The sequence below is a fragment of the Chroicocephalus ridibundus genome, chromosome 5 (assembly GCF_963924245.1).
Source record: "Chroicocephalus ridibundus chromosome 5, bChrRid1.1, whole genome shotgun sequence".
Classification (NCBI taxonomy): Eukaryota; Metazoa; Chordata; class Aves; order Charadriiformes; family Laridae; genus Chroicocephalus; species Chroicocephalus ridibundus.
The window spans coordinates 31,099,876-31,124,691 of NC_086288.1; the positions used below are offsets into that span (position 1 = coordinate 31,099,876).

The 24,816-nt window shown below is 41.7% G+C and overlaps 1 protein-coding gene across 3 annotated transcripts in view; it reads right to left on the bottom strand.

The window, feature by feature from the left end:
• BMPR1B (bone morphogenetic protein receptor type 1B) overlaps positions 1-23,613 on the bottom strand; it is a 256,987-nt gene extending 233,374 nt beyond the window's left edge. The window contains exons 1-3 of one of the 3 annotated variants that reach the window (XM_063336742.1): positions 23,471-23,613; positions 20,408-20,575; positions 19,239-19,382 (exon numbers count right to left, since the gene is read on the bottom strand). The gene's annotated coding sequence lies outside the window, so the exon portion shown is untranslated. Of the gene's footprint in view, positions 1-19,238; positions 19,383-20,407; positions 20,576-21,171; positions 21,251-23,470 lie in introns of all 3 variants that reach the window. The other 2 variants (XM_063336741.1, XM_063336739.1) reach the window with 2 other exon arrangements.
• Between the last annotated feature and the right edge of the window lie 1,203 nt (positions 23,614-24,816).

A 24,816-nucleotide genomic window follows, 5' to 3' on the forward strand; every position in this document is an offset into this window, starting at 1 on the left:
ACTAAGGCCCATGGCCTTTTACCTTTGTTCCTAAGACTCATAAACATTTCCAGTTAGGAACAGATAGAGGGCTAAAAATTATGTTGCTTAACTTTTCTACTAGCTTTGGCATAATACTAGAATTTGGCTTTGTAAAACTTAATACTTAAGTGTTACATAAAGTGTTTTGTTTAACTTACATACACTCAAATAGTGGAGTGCAAGATTTTATATACTTTAAGGTATATAAAAATGCATGGTTTAGCTGACAGTAAAATAAACCATCTTAGATTTTGTCGAGGAAAAGAAGTTACCATAAAGGCTTCTTCTGGAAATTCAAAGGGTTATATTTACAGTAACAAAATGTGAAAATATGAATTCTTCTTGAGCAAGAAGATATCAAAATTTATGTACAAAAAAGGCACAACAGATGATACATAACTTAGCATCCGCTTGATCAGTCACACACTTCCAACATGCATATACCAGTTACATTCAGGAACATTTATTAATATCTTAGTAAATCTCTTAGTCATCTGCTGACAACTTTTTTTAGGGCAACCTAAAACTTGTCCTTCAGCTGAATTCCACCTGATCAATGCAAAACGCATCCAGAATACGATTTAGTTACTTCACTCTGTAACTGCACAGCTACCTTAAGGTTTGCTAGCCCTCAAATTCTCACTTAAAGGAATTTTAATAATTACAACAAATTGTATCTTACATCTAGCTAACTAAAATATATTATGTCCATTTTTTTTAAAATAATACCATCCTTAACTTTAAAAAATTGAGACCTGATGTATAACTGCAAATATTCATACATGAAGAAAGCGTCAAGAATCCAATTCCATCATAGCTATCCAAACAACTGAAATATGTACCTGTCCATACGCATTTCACTAAACTTTGTATCACAATTAGTACACTGTACTTGGGCCTTTTTTAGACTTATCTTCAAGGTAGGGGTCATGCTCCCCATATATGTTCTATGGTATTTGGCTCCTTCTGGGAACTACTAGAAGCAAATAGGAACAACTTGATGGTGAGTTATTCCCAGGCACCCAGCATTGGTTCAGCTTTCCCCCACATACACCGATTTTGGAACAAAAGCAATCCGAGACTGAGAACTTGTCAAATGAAAGACGTATGACCCATCATCATTAGCTCAGAAAGAAGAGTTAACCAACACGGAGTCACTCTCCTTAAGGAAACAGAGTAAGAACAGGACTACCATCACAGAAAAATAAGTGTTTCTACTATTCACGCATATTCGGAAGAGAAGAAAACAATGTAAAAATCAAAACAAGGTTTCCGACCCTCTCTGTAACTACAAAAAAATCTTTTATGGTGGAAAACAAGAAAAGTCTGCTTTTTGCTGTTTCTAAGGGCATCTTTGAAAAACTTTGTCTCTGATACGTGGACTGGCCAGTAGTAAACAAACTCCATACTGGGCCTGAACTGGAAAGGGAGAGTGACCTACCCTGTTGCCAGGAGCCCAGCATCCCAGCCAAGCCGATCTGATGCCTAGATGACACCTGGTGAAAGCTTCAGGTAGCTGTTGACGCCTTCAGCTTGGAAACCCTTCTTCTGCAGCTGAAATTCACTAGGACATAGCACATGCTCCTACCTTTGATTCAGTATGTCTCCCAAGAAATGCCATCACCTCTCTTTAGAGTTTTCCACTGAACTGCTCCTCAAAGGGTGATTTCTACCTCACATGGGGCTCTTTCATGCCATAACAGCACAAGCAAGCCTGCAGGACAAGCACAGGGTAGGACCTGATCTCACTCCCCAACAGCTATCTGAAGCATCAAGAAGGTAATGAGGGCTCTCCAGTGAGTGTAAGCACCCATAGAAGCCACTGAACACCAAGAAGAGTCAGGCCTAGAAGAATGACAAGGGTGACACACCGTTTCCAGTCTCTGCAGGAAGTGGATTTGCAATGCTTGGAGAGAACAGTGAGACAGCAAAACAAAAGTTCAGTTGAAAAGCGTTTGTATGTCTGAAGAAACCGATGAGTCATTTTGATGCTCACAGAGATTTCTGCGACCAAGACCTGTCAAAACAATTCTTCTGGCCTTCATATAAACTCCCAGAAAAACCAGTAAATTTGCATTAGGTTTAAGTCACATTCATCACTCTTCTATAGCAAAGCATCAACAGCAACTAACTGTCCATTCCCAGGTTCTAGCATAGGAAAAAAAATAATCAGTGATACTCAAAAATATTTTACTTGATCTGGTATCAGTGCACTTAAGACATAACCTAAAGCTAAGTTTCTCAAACGACCCTTTATAACACTAAGCCCCATAATAAACACTAACTCAAATGAACACAATAGTTGGCAATCAACAAAATGTTTGAGGTGTTTTGTTTGGGGTTTTTTTTTTGTAAATTAGCAATTTACAGTGGAAAAGAAACAGAAAATACATAAGGTTTTCCTAAAAGCTATTAAGTATCTTCATGAATATAGCATATAGCATGTTCATCATAGTCTCAAAAACAAATCAAGAAGACAAATGAGAAACCCTCTTCACCACCAGGAGAGGAGCTACACCACTTTGTGTGGGAAAGTGTTATTGTACAGTAGCTCATATGCACGTAATAATTTTGAGACGCGCTGACACGTCGCACGCTACGCCAGACAAGTGGCTTGGCTATTGCTGCCTGCACTGAATGCTGGATTTGCTGAATGTAAACATACATATCAGTGGTTCTATACCTTGAGATCGCAGAAGGTTGATGTTGAGAGTCCCAACTGACTGGATTAATTTTGTCTGCGGCCAAGCATAACACTGTTTTAGAGCCTCACACTCTATCAAGGGAGAAATTCTAATTGGATCTAACAAAGGGCTCACTGCTTAGGCACACGTGTTAGAAAATAGTTTCCACATCACATAAACTGTACTACTAAGGAGAATTATAAAAAGACATATTTTCAGAGCTCTGGAATAATGACAAATTATATTACAAACATTGCTTTCAAGTATACCGGCTTCAGGAACATATCATGAAAGTTATGAATAATGCATTTACTTGGGTGAATCAAGGCTGAATTCAGACACCATTACTGGCATTTATTTGTGCTACACTTCACTACAGGAAAGTGTGGTGGAAGATGCTTCACAATAGAAGTATCAGAATCTTAATATTTAATCTTTAAAATGATGCACTAGAATGAAAAACAATTAAGGTGATAGAAGAGTGGTGAAAAACAATTTAAGGAGCTATGAGGTGGGGAAAAGCAGACACTTATATTGTTGGAAATGAAAAAAAAATAAAAATACATCTCTACCTCCCACTAAAGCAATCTTCTGTCCCCTTCTCCAACTACCACTTCTCTGTGACAGGTATCTCAGTTTTCCTGACTAAATGTGTGCAATACCAGAATTACTAGTTGAGAGGACTGTGCTACTACTAAACCCACAATACTAATCCCATCAATCTTTCTTCACCAATCCGTGTATCTCTCTGCTCACGCATCTCTCGTCTACTCTCTAAGCAGAATAAGCCTACCTGGGCTTGCCATCTGTTTCAGCAACATGGGAGGGAAAGGCTGGCAAAGCAGAGCATGGGAGAATCCCCCACCGTCATTGCCCAAAACATTCACAGTAGTCCATCACATCTTAATACTTTTTTTTTTGGTAGGAATACCAAGAAGGATTCGAGGTTTATCAAATAGGATTTGACACCATGATATCATGGAGTTCCATTGCAGTTAGTCTATATTTTACTTACAGTCACTTTAGTTATGCTCAGAAGCTGGGCACAGCAGAGAATCTGGGCCTGTGCACTTTGCAAGCTAGAGCCTATAGTTGAGAGTTGCAATGAGAAGCAGATGTATGGTGTGATGGCGTGACAAGCCAGGCACCTGGAAGTCCAAAACCTTCAAGAAAACAAATAGTTTATCTAGCTGCAGGCATCTTACCTTAAACTAACAGGAGAAAGAGTTTTTACATTATTTAGAGTTGCCACCACAGATTAGTTCTCAGTAGCATCTAGCCTAGGAGCTCCTCTTATCTCAGCAAAGGTAAAGGTGTTCCTGACCACAAGATGTGCTCCTGATTACGATGGGAGAAGGAGAATACTGAATCAGACTGAGCAATGGGAGGGAAAAGCAGGTAGTGTAAAACCAGGACAGGTTTTGCTGGGAAGCCTCACTGCAGCCACCCCCCATGGTCAGGGGTCAATGCCGCACCACATAACACTAGTCCCATGCCGCTTCCACTGGAATTTCAGTAATGTGGACACACATACACACAGACTAATTAACCTTGGGGGAGAAGCTCTGGGGGAAGGAAAGGTAAAAAAGAAAACACATCACAGCAGAAATCTTCTGATTTGATTCCAGACGGAGGACACCTGCCATCAAAATAGATCAAATCTTCATTTTGCATTTCCTTGCCCTTGTCCACACTAGCCCAGCAGCTACCCAACTCACATTGCCTGCCCTACTGATGAGGAAACGCATACTGCTTTTGGCAGGGATAATTTCTTCAAAGTAGCTCTTGAAGGTGCTGTTTTGGATTTGTGACGAAAACGCTGTTGATAACACAGGGAGATTTTAGCTATTGCTGAGCTTTATTTGCACAGTGCCAAGGCCTTTTCTGCTACTCAGACTGCCCTGCCAGTGAGCACAAGAGGTTGGGAGGGGACACAACTGGGACAGCTGACCCCACCTGAACGTAGGGATATTCCATGCCATATGACATTGTGCTCAGCATATAAAGCTAGGGAAAGAAAAGGGAAGGGAGGGATGTTCAGAGTTATGGCATTTGTCTTCCTAAGTACCCGTTAAGCATGACAGAGCCCTGCTTTTCTGGACATGGCCCTAAACACCTGCCTGCTGATGGGAAGTAGTGAATTAATTCCTTATTTTGCTTTGCTTGCACATGCAGTTTTTGCTCAACTTATTAAGCTGTCTTTGTCTCAACCTACAAGCATTCTCACTTTTGCCCTTCCATTCTTTCCCCAAACTGCTTGGGGGGCAGTGAGCGAGTGGCTGAGCGGGGCTGAGCTGCCCACCGGTGTTATCCCACAACAAAATGTCACTACAAACCTTCCCACTTAGTGCCTTGCTGCAGCTACATCTGCCAAGAAGCAACCAATAAGTAAAAGCACATGTGAAGTGACACTAGCTTTGCCTGCCCTGGCTAACACATCTTAACAAAACAAAGGCTAAGAGGGCGTTTGATTGCCCACGCAGGAGTAACAGAAGGCAGACATTCGGCCTTTAGAAGAAGAAACTTGCTGTTTCTACAAAAGGAATTGTGTAATAGATGAAAAGGCAGAGAACTGGAAAGCGACCCAGGAAGTCTCTCTGGTCTCCTGCCAGGAAAGACCGAAACAGAAACCCAGAGCACAGGGAGCTCCTCCATGTAGCTTCTGGTGGAGCAGTCAGCTTCTAATTAGGAATCCTCAAGAGAGGAAGGAATTCATCTCAAAAGCTTATTTTGATGCTGGGGGCCCTGAACCCTAGTAGAAGGCATAGTTTAACCTCTGCATCTCAAACCATTCCTAAATAATAACAAAAAATAAATAAAAAGTAGCGGCACTCTTACAGAGATGAAATAAGTATTTCATTTAAAAATGTGTAATCTCTCTTTTCCACGTATTCATCTACAAGCCACAGCATTATTTTGATACCTCAGGGAAAAGGAGCCTGGTTTTACAAATATTCGTCACTCTGTCTTAAAGCACCTTGATGTTAGGATAGGACAAACTGAATTGTCTTCAGGAGGGTCCGTTTCCCACCACTGATTACAGAGAAATATCAGAGAAATAAAGTTAAGCGGGATGAACCCCAGTTACCAATGCAATGAGATAGAAAGAAGAAAATCAAATGGACAAGCCAGACACAGTTTTCCCTGTAAGAACAGGCCATTAGAAAACCTAGTAAGAAAGATAACAAACGAGGACTTCATCAGCAGTTAAGGTGTGAGTCTAAGCTCGTAGCTAACTATTACACTTAGTAACCTGCCTTCAAGTCAATTACAAACTCGCTTTATTTCTTGAAGCTTCAGAGGAGTACTAATTCCCAAATTAATGGGTGAACCACGTTAACTAATAGCTCATAAATCATGATAACGATTTCATTTTGATTTTATCCCAATATTCTTCATCAGTGTTCTCAAGCCACCTGGGATTGGAGCTGTGACTCACCCGTGCCCCCGAGCTTGTGGCTGCTTCCCCCTGGCTGCTCCAGTGTTGCGGGGCTTGCGACGCTGAGCGAGCCAAGGGCTCCCCAAGAACGTACACACACAGCTAAGCCTTTCCTAGCAAACTAGAGAGTGGGAGTTGAATTATTTTGTCTAGGGGTTTCTTGTTTTGCTTTGAAACCTAACATTCAGGCAAAGACTTTCTTGGGCTTTGCAAACAGAGGCGGAGGTAAAGGGGTGGCAGGACAAGGTTTTGGCTTGCAAAATGAAATTATGGTCTTATTGAAAAACAAGTAAGCAACTAATGAGAGCCCGATGACATAATATAAACATCTTCGTTTCCTTCAGTAGATTAAAGGCAGTTCATAAATGAACTCTGAAAAACAGCAAAAAAAAAATAATCAAGATACACCTCCACCTCATGCACATTTAAAAACCTAATTTTAAACTTTTCCACTGCTGATTTTTTTTTTTTCTTAACAGACAAAAATCCTTTAGAAAGGATCATAGAGAAAGGTAATATAAATATCAGTGCATGTTCTAAAGAAATAAGTGAGCTGTGTTCGGGGCAGCGTGGAAGCACTCAAACCAGCACCACCATTTATCAAGTACTCTGCTCATTTCTCCCTTTGATACTCGAGCGTTATTTTTCCTGTAAGTCCATGTAAACTTTGAAGTTTCGCACAAGATATTGAAAGAAATACAGAGTCTAACCAGCTGCTAAATATGATTCTCTAGCTAGCGATTTCCACGTACATTATATAGAACGCATAAAAGAGAATAGGTTGAGCAATGTAAAACGCCAAGAGTGAAACTCTTTGAAAATCTATACTAGATAAAAGCATCTGCAGTCTCAACACTTGTACCCTGTAGTCCAGCAGAATGATAAAAAACAGTGTCCAGCAGAACAGCTGGAGTCCGCTGAAAGAGAGTAAAGCCAGCGTTTGAAATACAATTTGCTCTGGATATGCTCAAGTTGTATGAGACACGCTTTCACATCCACAATAAGCCTCTTGTAACAGCTAGCCCATTAGATGATCCATCATTTTTTGAAGCTTTAGAAAGTCAGATGCAAGAGAACTGGGTGAAAAGGGTGTCATGAAGGAGAAGACAACATACCTGCAAGTCAACATATCTGAAATTATGCAACAACAAAACTGCTTTGTATATATGGGATGTGCTTGACATACGGCTAGAACTAAAGGTTGTATCTTTTACCTCTTGTCCACAGACCCTCCCCAGGGAATTCATAAACGCGTGGAATGGGGTAAAATCACGTGATCTGTGTCAAGCTCAAAGCCATGTATTCAGCAGGCATTAAACTACACCTACGGAAAGGGACCACCTGAATCTGCTCCTTGCAAAAACACCTTGCCCGTGGACAAATTGCAGAGAGACATGAAACAGCCGATAAGCTCTTGCATGCACGCAGTGGCTTTCACTTGACACCAGTCTCAACTGCAACATGGAAATACAGAGGGGATGGGTATATAAACACACCACAATAAAAGAAAGGGTTTGAATAGGTTACTGCAATCAAGGTAAATATTTGATGAACACCACAGAAGAGCAATTTATCAAAATGAAAAAAAGTGCTAATGAAATTGCTCTGGTTTACATATCTAACTAGTTCCCTTGCTCTTCAGACTGTTTTTAAACACTCATCCTGATCCATCTCCTAAGGGAAAAAAGAGAAGAATTCAGTCAATATTGTACTTAAAGTCATGTGTGAAAATAAATAGGATTAAGGTCCAAAGTAAATGTTACTTTCACTGCTAACAAACTACAAAACTGCAGTATAACCAGTTGAAATTAAAATTATTTTAAAACTGATGAGTGGAAATTGTGCTTTTACTAACTGTAATCCACGAACTGCTAGGGTTTTGCAGCTAAGGAAACAAAAATCAGTAGACTTCAACACAGCAAAACTGAACTCCACGGAGAGGAGGTAAATGCCCTTTTAGGTGAGCTCTATCTGTATATAGCCTACACCCTTAAATAGTGGAACACAGTCAGAAAGACCAACAACCGCTGAGCAGCACCAGCCTAGCACCTGACACTACAGAAGCACAAAAAACTTGGAGAATTCAGAGAGTAGGAACAAAAAGCTGCTTAAGGGCTGAAGAATTGGGGAGATTAATAGTTGACTATATACCAGATTGACTAAAAGATGACATTAAGGTGTTGAAGCAGTGTCTTCAAGCAATGAAAAGCACCTCACAAAAATAATTTGAGGATGTAAAACCAGCAAATGCTATAGGGAACAGAAAAAGGGTCTGAAGGCAACTGATATTCTTTAAAAGCACAAGCTTGTTCCCCACAATTGTTCATCTGCTCTCCCAGAGAATGCACGGAAGACAGAGGAGGGGGGCTTCCCATACCCCAGTACTAGGTGACGCTTCTTTGGAGTGGGGGGAGTTCAGATGTCTCCATCTCTATCTCTGAAGTGGATTTAGGACATAGCAGGAAAAAGCAGAAGAGGGAGCCAATTTTCTGAAAACAAAAGTGGGCATTCTGTGGAATAATAAAATGAAGGGTCCTTTCCACCTGCAGGAACGTGTTACAAGGCAAGAGGATGCACTCCAAGAATTTCTGGGTTGTAAACAGGAAGGGAGTCTAGAATTATTCAGACTCTAAGTTTTGTGGGGTTTTAAAATGGGAACCTACACACAGGGCTTTACCCATAGCTGTAGTAATTTGCACATCCTAACAAACGAACAAACTTTCTACATTGCTGCTTCTATTATGATTCATTTCCACAGCTGACGAGAGAATAACTGCAACTGGGAAAAGCTGATCAAGGGAAAATAAACAAGACAAGTGACACTGCACCCTCTCAAGACTAACCCTCAAAAATAACCAAGTGAGCTTGTGTGATTACTGTATTTTCAGACTTTTTGGTCAAGTGGAATAGGACACTGGAAAACACACCACATGCACATACCTAACAGTAGCAGAATGAGGAATTTGATTACAACCATTAAGATGAAATTAGACCTCCTTCCCATCAGCAGTTTTGAAGATTTCTGAATAGCTAAGGATGCTTGTTTTCCATGAGTTTAAAGTGGTTTATTCATCATCATTTGAGTTTCTCAGTGTATTTTTTGGATAAAAACATATTTTATAAGTCTGTTAGGAAACAATGACCTTCCAGTTTGTGATGTCATTTGCCTCTCTTGGCAAGGTCATTTTGAACTGAAGAAAATCATCTGTTGCTTTCATTTCAGACCTTTCATATCATCTATTGCCATTCTTTCCTTGTAACTCATGAGCATAATGCCTGCAACTCCATCACATCAAGTACCCCTTCCTCCTGCTGCTGAACAAAAGGGCAATCTTCTAACTGATTGCTACAGGGTCAGGTTTAAGGACTAGACCTTAAATCTGAATAGACAAGTTTAGCTGAAGATTAACTAAGCTGCTGGTTCTGTTAAATTTTCAATATGAAAAGTCTGGATTTGTCAGTCTCTCCCACTGCCCATCACCCTCAAAGTCCACCTTTTCCAAGTGACAGTTAGATGGCAGCACCCCACAAGTTTAGCTGTAAGGACACCCAAAGTCAGAATGAAATTCTGATGAGACCAAGAGACCTTCCCACATTTACATGGACACATCCGATAGGTAAAGTTAAAAGCTGTTTGGTAAAGTTCTCTCTAGATATTTTTTAAGTAAACTACGTACAGACACTTCATAGCCTGCTTTCCTAAAAATATAAAGCCATACAGTCCACATAAACTAAAACAAACAGAAGGGAATACCCCAAAGACCATGAAATTCAGCGTATAGGAGAGAAAACCAAAGTTCTTCTACCCTGAATGCAGAACAGCATCATGAGTTCCACAATCATGTCTTCTGCTCCACGTTTACCAGTCTGCTAATGAGGCTTTAGGGAGCAGTCCATCATAACACTGGGAGAGGAATAATTTCCACAAGATAAGTTCATCCAAGTAATTCCGTAGAACCTTTCTCAAGCTGCTCACAGACATGAAATAGATTGAAAAGTATCAGTTTTGTTTGTTCCCTACTGCCGATTTTACGTATACAATAGTGGCAATTTTGGTTGAAGTTTTTTGTGAAATCTTATGCATGTATACTATTTCAAAGAGACACTTCACATATTAACAGTCTCCTGATGACATCTACCAAGTACAGTTTAGTGCAGCCCTTTGTTTTATTTCCATGAGCAAAAGACCTAGTGGAACTGTACACCAGTTACCTTATGGTGGTTATAGAAATCTAATCCCATTTTGGGTTAGTACAAGTATGGAAGGACAGAAATGCTACACTTGAATTCCACATGTGGCATGATTCTCTAGACTCATCTACAAGACCAGCTGAAATGCACATGGTAGTTGCTAGTCTACTACGTCCACATAATGCATTTACTAACTTGCCACTTGCACCCTGTGACTATGAATTCTCAGTTTAGACTGGATCCCTCAACTTCCTGGGGAGGATCATAAATACATCAAGAGAGAGGACACACACAGAGATTGTAACAAATGTCAGCTAGTCCTTTGAACAGGGATCCCTTTGGGGATCTCCCAAGTACTGATGCCCCTGCCCACAAAAATCGAGTAACCCAAAAAAATAGCTTTAAGTTAAACTGACTTATGCAGTTCTGCAGTTATCTAGGCTTCAAAAGGCCAAGCAATACCAAGCTTTATTTGAAAAATCTGAGAAAAAACCTGGACATATTCAGTGAGTAATAAACATATTAATCTTGTTAGTCTGTCAGTTGGTCAGCTGGCCCCAGCAGATGTTGACGACCACCTACAGAAAGAACACGATGGTTTCAAGAAGTACTATTTTGAGAGCAAACCTTCCTCAAAGAAGTGTTATGACCAGCGGTTCAAAAGAAATTTTAAATCTTTTCAGACATGAAGAAAAAGTAAGGGTTTGAAAAAAAAATCTCAATATTCAAGGCAGACAGGAATTTATTGAGAAACTCTCAAAGCAAAGAGCTCAACATGATTTGTATTCTCACTAGTGTGAGGCCCTATTTCCTGGGCAATTATAATATCAGATGGACCCCTAGGAAAAACAAACACTGCAACTTTAAAGATAAGACGGAGAAGAACACCCATGGAAACCACCTTCAGGATGGTTTATATATACTATAGTAACATTACTGATGGAACGCCACTGCTCAAAGAGCAAAGAAGGGTTACGTGGGTGCAGTTCACGGGCTTTGCAAATGCCAGCCATCAGCAAAACGTAGTACTCAAGGAATCTGCGTTTATTGGAGAAAACTCAGTGAAAAGAGCTCAGAAATGCAACTGAGGATCCAGCCCAAGTATTACTTTCAAAAGCAGATCAAAAGGAAGCGTGGGTGCCTCAAAATCTTGATTAGAAAAGGAAAACAAAGTAAAGCCCACATGCCTGTTCTCTGTGCCACAGGGGATTGCCTCTGTTTCAAACTACCTGAAGACTGCTACAAATAAATGAGGCTTGTCTACACTTCTCATAAAGAAGCAGAACATATTCTTTTGCATGTATTTTCTTCCCCTCAAACAAAGAGCACAAGTGAATGCCATTGTTAGTTCTACCACACCAAAAGAGAGAAAATAAATTCCAGCTAACTCCTGCTGTGCAAAGACTGCTTTTTGAGCACGCACTGCATGAAACTGTCAGGCAGGAATTTGGAGGCATTCCCCATAATGATCACCTATATTAAGTCAGGACCAGCAAGGACAACAGATAGCAATGGAAGATTCACCACCAAGGTTTATGTACGTTGTCTGGTCGCATCCTCAGACCATACTGCCAAGGAGACCATTGTGGGCACTAGTCTTGGGGAAAAACCCCTGGCGCGTGAGCTGCCGTGTATCAAGCTCCTTGATCTAGATGCTGATACATCCAGGACTCTGGAGAATAAAGCAGGGTGGACCCATCACCCCGTAAGTATGGATAGCTGCCAAAAGGTTTCTTCAAACTTCTGAAATCCGTAAGTGCCAATGCACGCATAGACTCAAGTGTGCAGAATTTAGCAAGCCACAAAACTGCAAAACCAAGGGTGTACAAGATCATTTTAACATGAGTGTGCGGAAGAAGAATATTCTGCTGTTTGACATACACTCCTAGTTTCTTGTATGCACCTTACAGTATATCTATCATTGGTTCACTGATGAACAAGATTGGATTATTTGTATATGGTACATTTAAGCAAGAACTGAAGTTATATTTATCACTGTGTCAAGAACCTTTCTTGATTAATGAACATGTGAAACAGTTGCTATAAACAAGCATTTCTCTTTTGATTGGAGAGTATTATCATTCATTTCCGTGATTACTGACACTACGCTAATACTCAACAAAAGTTTTCATACTACACAAAGGAACATCCTCTGAACAATAAAAGCAGCTGAAAATTTTGACAGTGGTTTATTTGGTAACAAGCACAGCAGTTGGTTGCTTTTGCTCAGGGAGGAATAGTATGGAAAGAGGAGGAATTGGGGGGGAACACGAGAGGTTAGCGACTGGAAGAGAACTGAAGTAGTGCAGGAAGGGGAAGTAAAGTCACTTAAATGGAAATAACATTTCCACCTGTTACAGAAATAGCAGAACAGCCTCCCTCAATTCATTATTTCATTCATTAAATAGACAGCCCGTTTATTTTAATTTTCACTAGTGAATTAGTATGTTATCATTTGCAACACCTTTTACAAGATATTCTAATTATACTTAAACTAAATAATTTAAAAAGTTATTTTTCAGTAAGTACCTTTGTTTTTTCTTATTTCTTTCAATTTAGGTAATATAATTTCACTCTTGGAGTGCTATTGTAACAAACCACAGTAAAATATTTAACCCAGATATATAAACATTTCAAAAAAACATCTCATTTGAAAACATATTTTCCCTTTAAGAGTTTTATGGAAGAAACATCTCAAATAAATTATTGTATTTAAATGCGGACACCTCTATTTTAAAGGTACTTGCAACAGCCGACATTGTAGCATAGAACTGCTCTTAGCAAAACAAAACTATGCTTGCATCCTCCAAATTATACACATTCATAGGAATAAAAATCTTTGACTTTATCCTGTCAGGTGTGGTGTATTTTCCTGACATTACAGAATTCAGATAACTAGAGAGGGAACAGTCTTTTAAAGGACTGTAGTACCAGTTTTAACTGCAAAAACAGCTGTTTGTCTCTTTGCAAATCTAAATCTTGGCCTGTGCAGATTAACAAAATGTAAAGGATTCTCAAGAGCATAAACTGATTCTTGTTTTGCAGCTGAACAAATGTTTAGCAGCTCTTCTGTTTCTATTGCTAACCTGTTTTCCCGCTTTAGGAAAAAAAATAAAAAAAAATAAAAAAATAAAAAAAAGGAAAGGAGGAAGGTGGCCAAACCTGCACGAATTATCCTCCTTGTCCAGCCATACACTCTGTCAGAGCCATACTCTCACCCATATCTGGGGACAATAAAGAAAATAAAAGGAGGGGCAAAGACATCCTAGGTTTACAGTCAGGTACTCAGTTCCTTTGAAGCTGGCTCACAGAATTTAAGAATACGTGCGAAAGGGTTGATTACATCAGCACGCTCAGAAAGTCTCCGACACCATCGTCGCCTTCCTGTGCGACTGGCCATCTGCTGGAAAATGCCGTGCCCATAGCCAAAAGCTGTGTGTGGGCTGAAGGGCTGCAGGCAAAAAAAAAAAAAATGCAGCAAATCCCCGAGATTAATGACTTCACACATGCATCCCTTGTGCTGCGGCCCAGAGCTGGTTCCCCAACCCCCCAAAACCACCCAGCACTGCCACCACCATCACACGGTTTCCTTCCTCGTTCAGCAAAGATTAGCGTGTAGATCTGTCCATGCCATACGCTTGGCAGGGCCTCACGGTGGGATAAAAATCACCCTAATTACCCTTTCTCAGATACAGTCTCCTTCAAGAATACAGTCCCATGTCTGACGCTTCACCTTTTATACCTTTAGGGAAAATATGGAAGGGACAGGAAGCTTCAGAAAAGGTTGTTCCATGCAGAAAGTTTCTCACAACTCTTGACATTCATTTATTATTCATACCCCACCACCTCTCCCTATTTGATGATACGGCTTACAGACTGCAAGAGGTTTAAGATGGAGTTAAAAGTTGTTAGCAACCATTCTGTCATCATTTCCAGTCCCCACAAAAAGAAAAGCTGCTGCTTAGTCCATTCTTGCATCTCGAGAGAACAGGTAACTGGATCAACATCTGTTAGAAAGCGAAAAATCACTTGCAATTTAGTATATGTTTTCTCTGAAAAGACAGATCGTCACCTGGGATAGTTCAAAGGCCTTAGAAACCTGAATTAAAACTTGCAGTACGCAAGCAAAATAAGAAAGGAAACTATTTCATTTTTAAAGGTGCTGAATACTCATACTGCCCAAAGAAGTTAAAAAGCACATGCACACTTAGAAATGAAGCCAACAAACCACCAAAGCAGTGATGATCAAACAGTGGTCACCCAGAATGGACGCTCTGGGTTTGCAACTGCTCCCTGGGACAGCAATGCCATTTGGCATTTCCCACTGGACCAATATGCCAACTTAAACATGATTTTACTATTTCAGCCTATAATGGTGTAAGTGAAATAACCTATGCAGATAAAAAATATCCATGCTGTTCATTACATGATGTCTACTTTATTGCTGTGACATCTACACTTTAAAGTGCAGACTAAATGAAAGGGTCATCACCAGAGCCTGGAATGAAAACAGGAATTGCTGTGTGCAACCTTCAAGGATTTTATTATAATCCTTTCTAATGTTCACTATGACCTCTAACCATTAATAGAACATATAGACAGCTGCTGCCTGAAGTAACCTGTCCCTTCTGTCCTCGGCCAATGTGAGAAGCAGAAGTGGCAAAAGTCCTGACCTTCCTCTGCAAAGGTTCCAGTGCTTTCTCTCACCCGGGTTAGGCTGGCAGCACTCTCCTTCGCCCGTACCTTCAGACTACTCACAGGATCTTTTTTCAGAGTACTGAAGCTGCATTCGTTCACTCCAGTCCAGCCGTGACCTGAGCACCTAGCACCGGTGTACCTACTGGTAATTTGTTAAGCTATGCATGTTACACCATTACTATCAGTTTGGCTATTCAGAAGACCTAAACTAAACGCAGTAACTTTGCAGGACCTCTGCTGGTATCTCTGTGTTTGGATCTTCTCTACCCTACCTTATGGGTACTGCCATCCGCTATTTTCAATTTAAAAACCCATGTATTCTTTAGGATCTTAGTTGCACACCAAAAAAAAAAAAAAGAAAAAAAAATCAAAACCTCTCCACCTCTAGCCTTTGAGATCTGTCAAGTACCATTTGAGAATATTGCCTATTCTGAAGTCACAGGGAAAAGAAGTTAATTTCCGAGAAAGATAGCATCTTCGACTGTTCATTTCTGTGCTAGCCAGCTAAGCCAAGCCCCGCTCCACAGGACTGCCTCACTTTGCTTGAGGACAGCGAGTGAAGTTCTTCGCATCATGGCTGGGGAAGAGGCAAAACAAGGAAGGTGCCTTTGCACTGACGCAGACCAGGCACATTCCCACCACCTGCTGAGAGTGCTGAGGCCCCTGTCTTCCCGCAAGAAGGATAACAAGAAGACCACAGCAGCTCCTCAAATGCTCCAACAATTCCCAAAGCGACTGCCCATTTGGCTCCTTAATTTTATGGCAAAGCACTTCTAAAAGCTTAACTCAGCTTTCAAGTCATTAATTTATACTTAACAGTGCTGCTTTTGGTCAATCAGACTATTTACAGTTTACTTTTCACCTTGAGCCAAGTCCAGTATTTAAGTATGACTAGCATAAAAAACATTTCAAAAGGCATTTCAATACACGTAAGACAACTCCCGCCTGTATGCAAAGGCCCCACCGACTTCTAAAAAGATTTAGCGTCAATGATTAAACTTGTAAGAATACATCCATTCACAGAAGTAGAGTCACACAGTTTTAATTTTTATTAAATTTGCAGCGAGAGAAAAGAAATGCCAAGAATGGTTTATAGAAACAGCTGAAATGCTACTAAGGAAAGAAATGACATTGGGATTAATAATTTCAAATACATGTGCAGCATTTGAGAGCAGAAGGGCAGTATAAAAATAGATCAAACCCTTTTGACAGGCTCTCATTTCTTCACACCATTCCAAGTCACGTTGCCTAAACTGGCAAGGTGAATTAGAAAAATTTAGTTCCGCACAAAGCATGAAATCTACTCTTTTGCAGAAAGCTAGCAAAACATTTATTCACAAATTAAGCTCCAAGTTAAGTAAAGCCGATGTTCTTAAACATACACAAAAAAGTCAAATAACTCAAGATTCAAGCCTCAAAAAAGAAGAATAAAGTTTACAACCAAGAGGACTAGAAACTATTCTTTGCGTCGCTTTGGTTTTAGTTTTTTTTTTAAATTAAAGCACATATTCTCAAATAACCAATAACTTCCACGAAACCTTAAAAATTGTAAGTCATAAGAAAATTCCACAAGTTCAAAACACAGAGCGTGCGTCCTTCAGGTGGCATGTCAGTTCTTGTCAGGAAAGCAAATTTAACTCAAAATGAAACAGTCCTGAAAAATTCCATAATTCAGTTACAGAAAAGCTTGATTACTCCCTGTCAATGGATTTCTGAGTAAAAAAAGTTATAAAAGTTATCTTTATTTTCTTTCATTTTTAATTGCAGTAATTTATTGATTTCTGCAGGCTCTCAATCGGCAGCATCCCTATTACACTGAACAGCGCAACAATGCTGTGTAATCCCTACTGTAAACAATTATTTTGGTTTGGGTTTTTTTTGTGGATCTCTGGCTTGCTCATGGAGAAAGCACGAGGGAAACATAAGCCTAAACTGTTGCAATGTGCGTTTATCAGGGAAAAATTTATTAGCTTCAAGTTAGAAATGTACTCATCTTCCTCTTCAAATATGGATCTGCATCTGTTCCATTGGCTTCAGGGAAAAAAAATAATCCCATTTCTTCCACAAAATACAAATATGCATCTATGTGACGCCATTGCTGCTCACATACTGCTGGCAAGCATAACTTACATGCCCTAGGTAAATAGAGTTAACCCCTAGATAAACTCCCAGAGTTTACCAACTAGTTCCAATTAATGCCAAAAGTCTAGAGGAGTACGGTTTTGGTCTTTAGCCGTAGTAAAGTGATTATAGCTGTGCCAAGGCAAACTTGAAAAAGGAGATTAATATCTGTGGAAAGAATATTTCCTGCCACAAGAAGCTCACTTCATGTGACAGTGACGGGTGTCCTGTGAAAACCACCGAGCTAGGCGGACTGCAGTTTGAACACAGAAATCACACTGGCAATCTTAAGACAAAGCACTTCTTATCAGCGCCCAAACAGAAATTAAGCGAGTATTTTAAACGCTAAACACAACACAGATTCAAAGTTTCACATTCCCAACAGTCGCAAGGTGCTGAACGTAGTAGTCCTGAACGCCCGCTTAGCAACGCTACCGCGTAAAGGAGAAAGATGATACAATTTAATATTTTAAGGGTGAAAACACAAAGCGGTCTTTGAGTAACTGGAGTCTCATTCTGTCCATCAGCGGCAGCAGCTTGGACTCGACTTCGTTCTTGACCCAGGGTCTCAGAACACTTTACAAGAGGTACTTGTTTCTGCGCCCCACTGGACAGAAACCGAGACGCAGAGACTTTAGGGAGCGATCCTGCAGCATCTCCTTGAAGCAACAGGACCCTGCTCAGCTCAAAAGGATTTCTCTGCTTCGATTCTCCACTAGGACAAGACCCTACAAGACTTTCCTAGGAATAAAAGAAGCCTGCGATGTTTGCACACACTTAATTGTATTACTGCAGGCTACAAAAGTCTTGCTATATTCATTTTAACAAACTCTACTGGATAGTTATGCCTGAAGAGAAATTCGCTGCTAGGAAAAAAAACTGTTCATCCAACTTCAGTAGCAAATGCAAATAGCTAATTAACCTTATCTCCATTACACTGTCCTGACTTTGCAATACATCTGGCACAGATGCAAGAATTTGTTTGCCTTGTCCAAATCTTCTCATGTACGTACAGCGCCTACAGTCAACAGCCTCGGAGGCAAATCTGACTAGCAAAGATTTAGCCTGTAAGCATACCTCTACCTTCTGCACTGTATTCTCTGTGCGCACTTGTGGATGGCATTTCGTCATCACTTCTAATGTCAAAGAGAAAAATTGGCAGACATACGAAGGAAATTGTATTTAACTATCCGTTTACAAATAAAGCTCCATTTGTGCACTTAAGAGAGATAAAAACAAACTAGCCAAACCCTGTTCATATACACATTATCAATCCAAGGTGAATCGATCTATTATTTCACCCACCATGGGGTTTTTTTTCTTCCCTAAAATAAACATGTGTCCAAAATATGTGCTTCAACATTCCACCTTTTCATAGGCTGTTTTAAATACAACTATATTTCCTTGGCCAACATTGGTAAGGATAAAGGAAAGCAAGTCGGACAGAAGGTCAGATTATACTGAAATGGAAGTATTTATCAGAACAGCTATTTCTGCCAAGGAAGATAATCACAAAGGTAAAGTCTCATTTGATCCTTAATTGCCTTGTGTGTTTTTAATTAGGAAGGGGGGGAAATTAACCTAGAGCTAATTACGGTCTAGATTCTACAAATATGCAAGTGCGTAATTTTATTCACCTAAGTGTTCCTCAGTGAAGTTATGCATGAGCAAATACGTTTGTAGCTTCAGGGAATAAATCTTGAATAACTTAACCTTTTAAAAACTTTTAAGTGCCTGCTTTATAAATATTCCTTATATCCAACCCATTTGTATTTTAGGCTTTACATATGAGATTTTTCTGCACATCAATCAATATTTGCTTTTGTTTCAGAAAAACAGTAACAGTTATGTTTGTGTTAGGAAATAAGCGGTACTTTTAAAGAAAGAATGTTTTAAATACGTGCCTTTATTCATTCCGGCCTGTGGAACTACAGTCTTTAGCATAATGACATCAAAACGTAGAGATTTGTAGCAATGCATTTTGATTTAGCACTGAATTAATTTTCAATGTGTAACACAATTAGTTTCAGGGGAAGAAACTTCCCAAAACCTCTGTACCTGCAGGTCCTTGCTGGTTTACTCACCGCTGGAAGAACTTTCTGGAACATGGTAAAGGGGCAACCTACACTCACTGATGCTCTCCCCGCACCATCGCTACCCCAGTCTCTTTATTACATGCAGCGATTTGTGCCCATTTCTTCAAACTCTGTGGACCTGTATCTGCAGTCCTGCAAGACACCACAGATGACTCCCAATACCCATCATATAGGGCTCAAAATGGTAATAAAGACTTCCAAGAAAACGCCCTCCCAGCCGGCCATTGCACCACTAGATGAGGACTTGCTTTACATCCAGACTCAAACAGAAAATAACTCCGTCAGCCTGCTTTCCCAAGGAAATGTTTAGACTTGCTTATCTGCAGATAAACACGTCTGCCAGATCCTCTCTAATAAGTTTTGAGCCTATTGGCCAATTATAACCAAATTTGACATAGGTTTGGAGGCCTAAAAGATATTCACTCTGACAAACGGCAGAAAAGCAGGCAGCTGGGCTGAGAATCCAGCCCCAGCTAGGGACCCTGTGAAGAGAAAGGCTCGAGAGCAGGGAATTAGCGCTTGGCTAGCGGGGACTCCACCCTGGGGATGCAACGCCAAAGAAAAGAGGTTTCCTCGGGTTTTCCTTCGTATCAAAATCCTGCAGCATATTCTGTGTGTGAGAACTCTCACGTAACGAGAATTAAAAGGTATTATTGCCGGTGTACCAGAGACAGCCAGATACCTGCACCTCTGTGTGTGTGCTGCCTGCCTAAGCACCCACACCTGGCTGTGCGCACACAGCGCGGCGCGAACCCATCATAAAGAATAATTGATCACATAGGAATATTTTTACAGCTTGATGAGGTGTTGACGTTTCAAGCAGGGAAAAGTAAACTTGGTAATGTAATGCATGAAAAACCTGGTATAATGTAATCAAACAGTACTTTATAAAGTATTTCAGTTACCTCAAAATCATTTCCTTATTACAAAAAAAAAAAAAAAAAAAGTAGTCCAGCCCTTACAGAAGCTGTGATAGGTAAATCTTTCCTCCATTCACGCACTCAAAGGAACAAGGTTGTTGACGTAAAGCATGATAGGATTCATAGATATCATCAGAATGTTACCATTTGTAGGCTTTTTGAAAACCGTATCATATAACCTTTGTTACGTTTTTGCTGCCTCAACCAGATACAAAACAGCAAGAGGAAAGCGCTTACCAGAAGCAAGCCCAGTCTGAAGCGTGCGCTAGTGCAGAAACCAGTTTGGCACATGCAAACTTTAGACCAAAGTGCAGTGTTTTCTAATCAATTTCCTCCAAATTCCGCCTATCAGTGGCAACGTTTTCAGTTTGTTCAAGACAATTTAAGAACAGGAGCTCGTATCTTCTGAAAAGGAACAAAAATCCAAATGGTAATAAGTCTAAGATACATTTTATAGTTTGTTTTATAAGGTACCACCAATAAATCTAATCTGTTTCCGTTCAATATTTGTGACTTGTACAGCGTAATGATCTAGATCATTTTAGCATGTTCGAGCCAAATACTGATACATCTATAAATCCTCACCTACTTCTTAAGTAATGACCAAGATACCCATGTTGCTTTATATGCTGTTCTATCCTTGCAACTACCCTAAGGTCAGTAGAAAATGCCTGTCACAAGTTTTTAGAGACTTTTCTCATTTGTCCCGTATTCTAGCTGCAGGTTGCAAACAACTTTGCAATGGCTGTTGTTAGCAGCAGTGTTTAGGCTGGACCCAGAGACACCCCTTCACCCCTCCCAGCACACTGCATCGGATATTACAATTCGTAAGACAAAGCAAAGCAGTCCCTTCCCCACAGGATTTACAGTCTAGGTAAGTGCTTTGTAGTCAACGGCAAGCAATCGGTGTTTAAGAAGCAGAGCAGCTCATAAACATTCATCTAAAAAAAAAAAAAAAAGTTAATCTTATTTCTTGGGAGTAGTAACACATCATTTCCCACCTGAACATCAGACTTCCTCTCATTGTTTCCTTGCACCTGGCAACAGATATTATGTCTTACGTATTGAAGCTCTTGTTTTCTAGGAAACAATACACAGAGAAGAATGACAGAAACAGGCAAGAAAGATGAGACCCTGGGAACAGCCTTTGTGAATCTGTCAGTTTACATCATTACCAACCAAAGTTCTTTAAAAGAGAGTTTCAAGACCTGAGGGCTTGATACTGCAAAGCTATGAGTGCTCCAGCCTCACTGCAGCAACGACCCCAGCACATGCATCACTTTAATTACACAAGTGCACCAATCAAAATGGACCCGCTCATAACCGTAAAATTAAGCATGTACTTAAGTGCGAACTTGAAGCCAGGGCATTCAATATACTGACCCACGGGAAGGACTGCTAGGTCAGGGATGCACTCACGCTCACAAATGCAGATAGGTACAGACACAACTACCCCAAAGGCCTGAGTTGTGTTGGTTTTTTTTTCCTGATTGCACAAGTGTCAATCAAGAGCAGCTCAGCTGAAGCCAAGCAGGGTAGTAGGTTGTGGGAAGACAGTCAAGGCCCTTAGGTTGTATTTACTGTGATGGATTCCTTATTTTGAAATAACTACAAAACTGTTTCATAACAATGCAGAATTTCAACACATGAACCAGAGAATCTACTTACGAGCAGATTATGAATTCATCACATCACTCTAATAGTAAAATACTGCTTTGGGTTTATTTGTTGCTTTGAAAAAACCTCTGAAAGAAATCCACTCCCTGCACATGCAGCCTCTGCCAGGAAAAGAAAGTAAGAGTAAGTGGTGTCAGAAGCTTCTCGCTAGTTGTCAGACAGAGGTGATTTTGTCCTCTGTAGGCAATCACATGGAAGCCATTCTGTCAAATTAATGTACACCGCCTCCGTGAGTTATTCCCAGACTGTAGCTTTTAACATCGTAACTTTAACGTGCCTCTTGTTCAAAATGATCCATTCTCTGAAAATAATGATGACTGTACTCATTTCCTCCTCTTAAGGTAAACTTCAAATGAAGCAGAAGAGAGCATTTCAGCCTGAAAAGGACACAGCAGAGGAAACAGCAGAGGAAACACTGGAAGTTTATAAAAGCATGAATGGGACAGAGCAATTGGGACCAATTCTGCACTCCATACCAGACATAGGTGCTACCAAGCAAAGGTTCAAAATAAAATGGTGCAGTGTTTGACACAGCATAAAGTTAAAGCTATGAAATTCCTTGCCACAGCATGTTACAGAGGCTAAAAGTTTACGCGGGGTCAAGGGGCAATCAGAGAAGTTCGTGGAAGAGAAAAATCAGTGAGGGCTATTAAAGACAGCAGCTCACCCTTAGGAAGCATCCAAGCTACAAATGATTGCATGCTGAGAGAGCCTTCTGGAGAATTATCCTTACACGCCTGCCTCATTTGTACCTGCCCCCCCCCCTCACCCCCAGCACCACTTTTTGCACTGTCAGACCCGGGACGCTAGACAGACCTCCGGTTTTATCCACAAGAGCCTCCTAAACAGTGACACTTTCTGGAATTTACATTCATCAGGGTCTTAAGTAGCCAAACGCTATGTTTCTGAACAGTGACACCAAAAAAAAAAAAATCTGACTAGTAAATCAGAGTTCACATCAGTCCATCACAAGTGAGAAAGCCCATCAGTTAACAACACCGTCTCACCGCGTGAGAGATTACCACTTCCCAAAGACTCCCAGAGTCCTCCATCATCTTCACTTACAAAACAAGACGTACCTTGACAAATTGGCATTTTGATTTAAAAGCCCGTTTCGGGAGCACTGGAGATTAATCGCCAGCTTCTGGCGTGCAAGTAACGAGATTGTATCAAGGCTCGGCGTGCCACCGAAGAGAGGAGGTCCAAGGGCTTCCCACCAGCCTCCCAGCTGGGGCGAGAACCACGCTCCGCCACAGCTCCTTGCGCTGCCCTAAATTAGGAACAGCCTAAAGCAAATGCTGGACACCACGCGTGGGACGGGACGGGCCGGGACGGGCCGCCAGCCCGCTGCGGAGCTCGCCGAGCGCCCCAGCCGGGCAAGCAGAGCCCCGTGTTTGGGCTGGAAGGCGGCGATGAGCTTTCGGGGCGCTCCCCGCGCTTAAGCGGGCGCGAAGTCACCCGGGGCCACCCCGCCGTGCCAGGCGCTCGCCGGCCTCTGCCGCCGGCTCCCCGGGACCCCCCTCTCCGCCGCGGGCAGCCCCGGCCGCGCAGGTGCCCGGCCGCCCTGCCGCCGCCGGGCCGCAGCATCCCCGCTCCGCGACACCCGCTCCCCGCCGTCCTTACCGGCTGCGGCGGCTGGCGGGCTCCGCCGGGCCGCCTCTCCCGCCCGGCTCGCACGCACCCCCTTATCCCGCCCGGCTCGCAGCCTCTGCGCTGGGCTTTGGGGTGGTTTGGGGTTTTCTTTTCCCCTCCTCTCGCCCTCTCCAGCTCCCACTAGTGATCGCACTGCCGGCCAGCCGGCGGAGGATTAGGCGCCGCCGCCTCCTCCCGCCCCCCCGCGGGCGGCCGGCGCGGAGCTGCCGCCTCTCCGGCCCCCGCCGCCACCCGAGGGGACCCCACGGCCAACCCCCCGGGGTCTGCCCAGCCCCAGGGATGGGGCTTAACGGGCCGCTTACCCGCGTCCATTAATCACTCGCCAAGTAAGCGGCCGCCGCGTCCTGTCCTCCCACACCGCCGGCCAAGTCCCCCCGCGCTTGGCTGGCGAGACGGGGAAGATTTAAGAGAAGCGAGGCAATTTACTGCCGGGATTAAATTAACAACGGAGATAAAATGGACAGCGTGGGAAAGGCCGGTTGAAAAATGGATCGCCGATACGTCGTATAGCATTTATAGCATCGGCAACAATTTATTGCAAAGCATAGGCTACACCACAGCCCCAGCGTGGATTCTCCTGCTGTAACTTGTACTACATCTCACAGGCAGTCCACCACCATCCCCTGCTACCTTACAGGCACGACAGAAAACTCAGCCCAGGGTTTTCAATCTCAGTATTATTTTACTACTATTTCCTGTTTCTATGATTGATTGCAGTAAAAAACAGATCGTCAGTTCAGGTTATCAATTTAGAAGTCTGTGACCACAATTTAGTTCGTCATAACACATGTTAAAATTTGTGACTTCTAAGAAAAAAATTAATTTAAAATGGGAATATTTGAGGTATGACTACATTAGCATTTTAGTGTGCATCAGGAGTGCACTTTGAAGCAGTTGCGGAACAGCCTCAGAGCACAGACCGCAAGCAGTGAGCCAGAATATGCATCCCGAGAGTGCACCTAACGTGCTTGGGGGCCAACAGGCATCCCGTGCACAAGGTGAGGCTGCAGCCAGTTCAAATGCATTGGCCTGAGCACCACGTCCTCAGCACCAGCTGTTTCAGATGGCAAATCTACTGGGCCACGCTTGCTGGCGGTGCAGGCACGCATTACCCTAATCTCGTATAATTTCTATTTCTCACACTCAAGAGGAGTTAATACTCGCGCTTACTTTCCGAGGGGGTCAATATATGAATGTTACATACATATACACAGAAGCTAGTCTATCCCCCTTTGACTCAGAACATTTAATTTACAGAATATTGCATCACTATTTTGAGGAAGCTTCATGGAGGAGAGCGCAAACTAGCTTCAAAG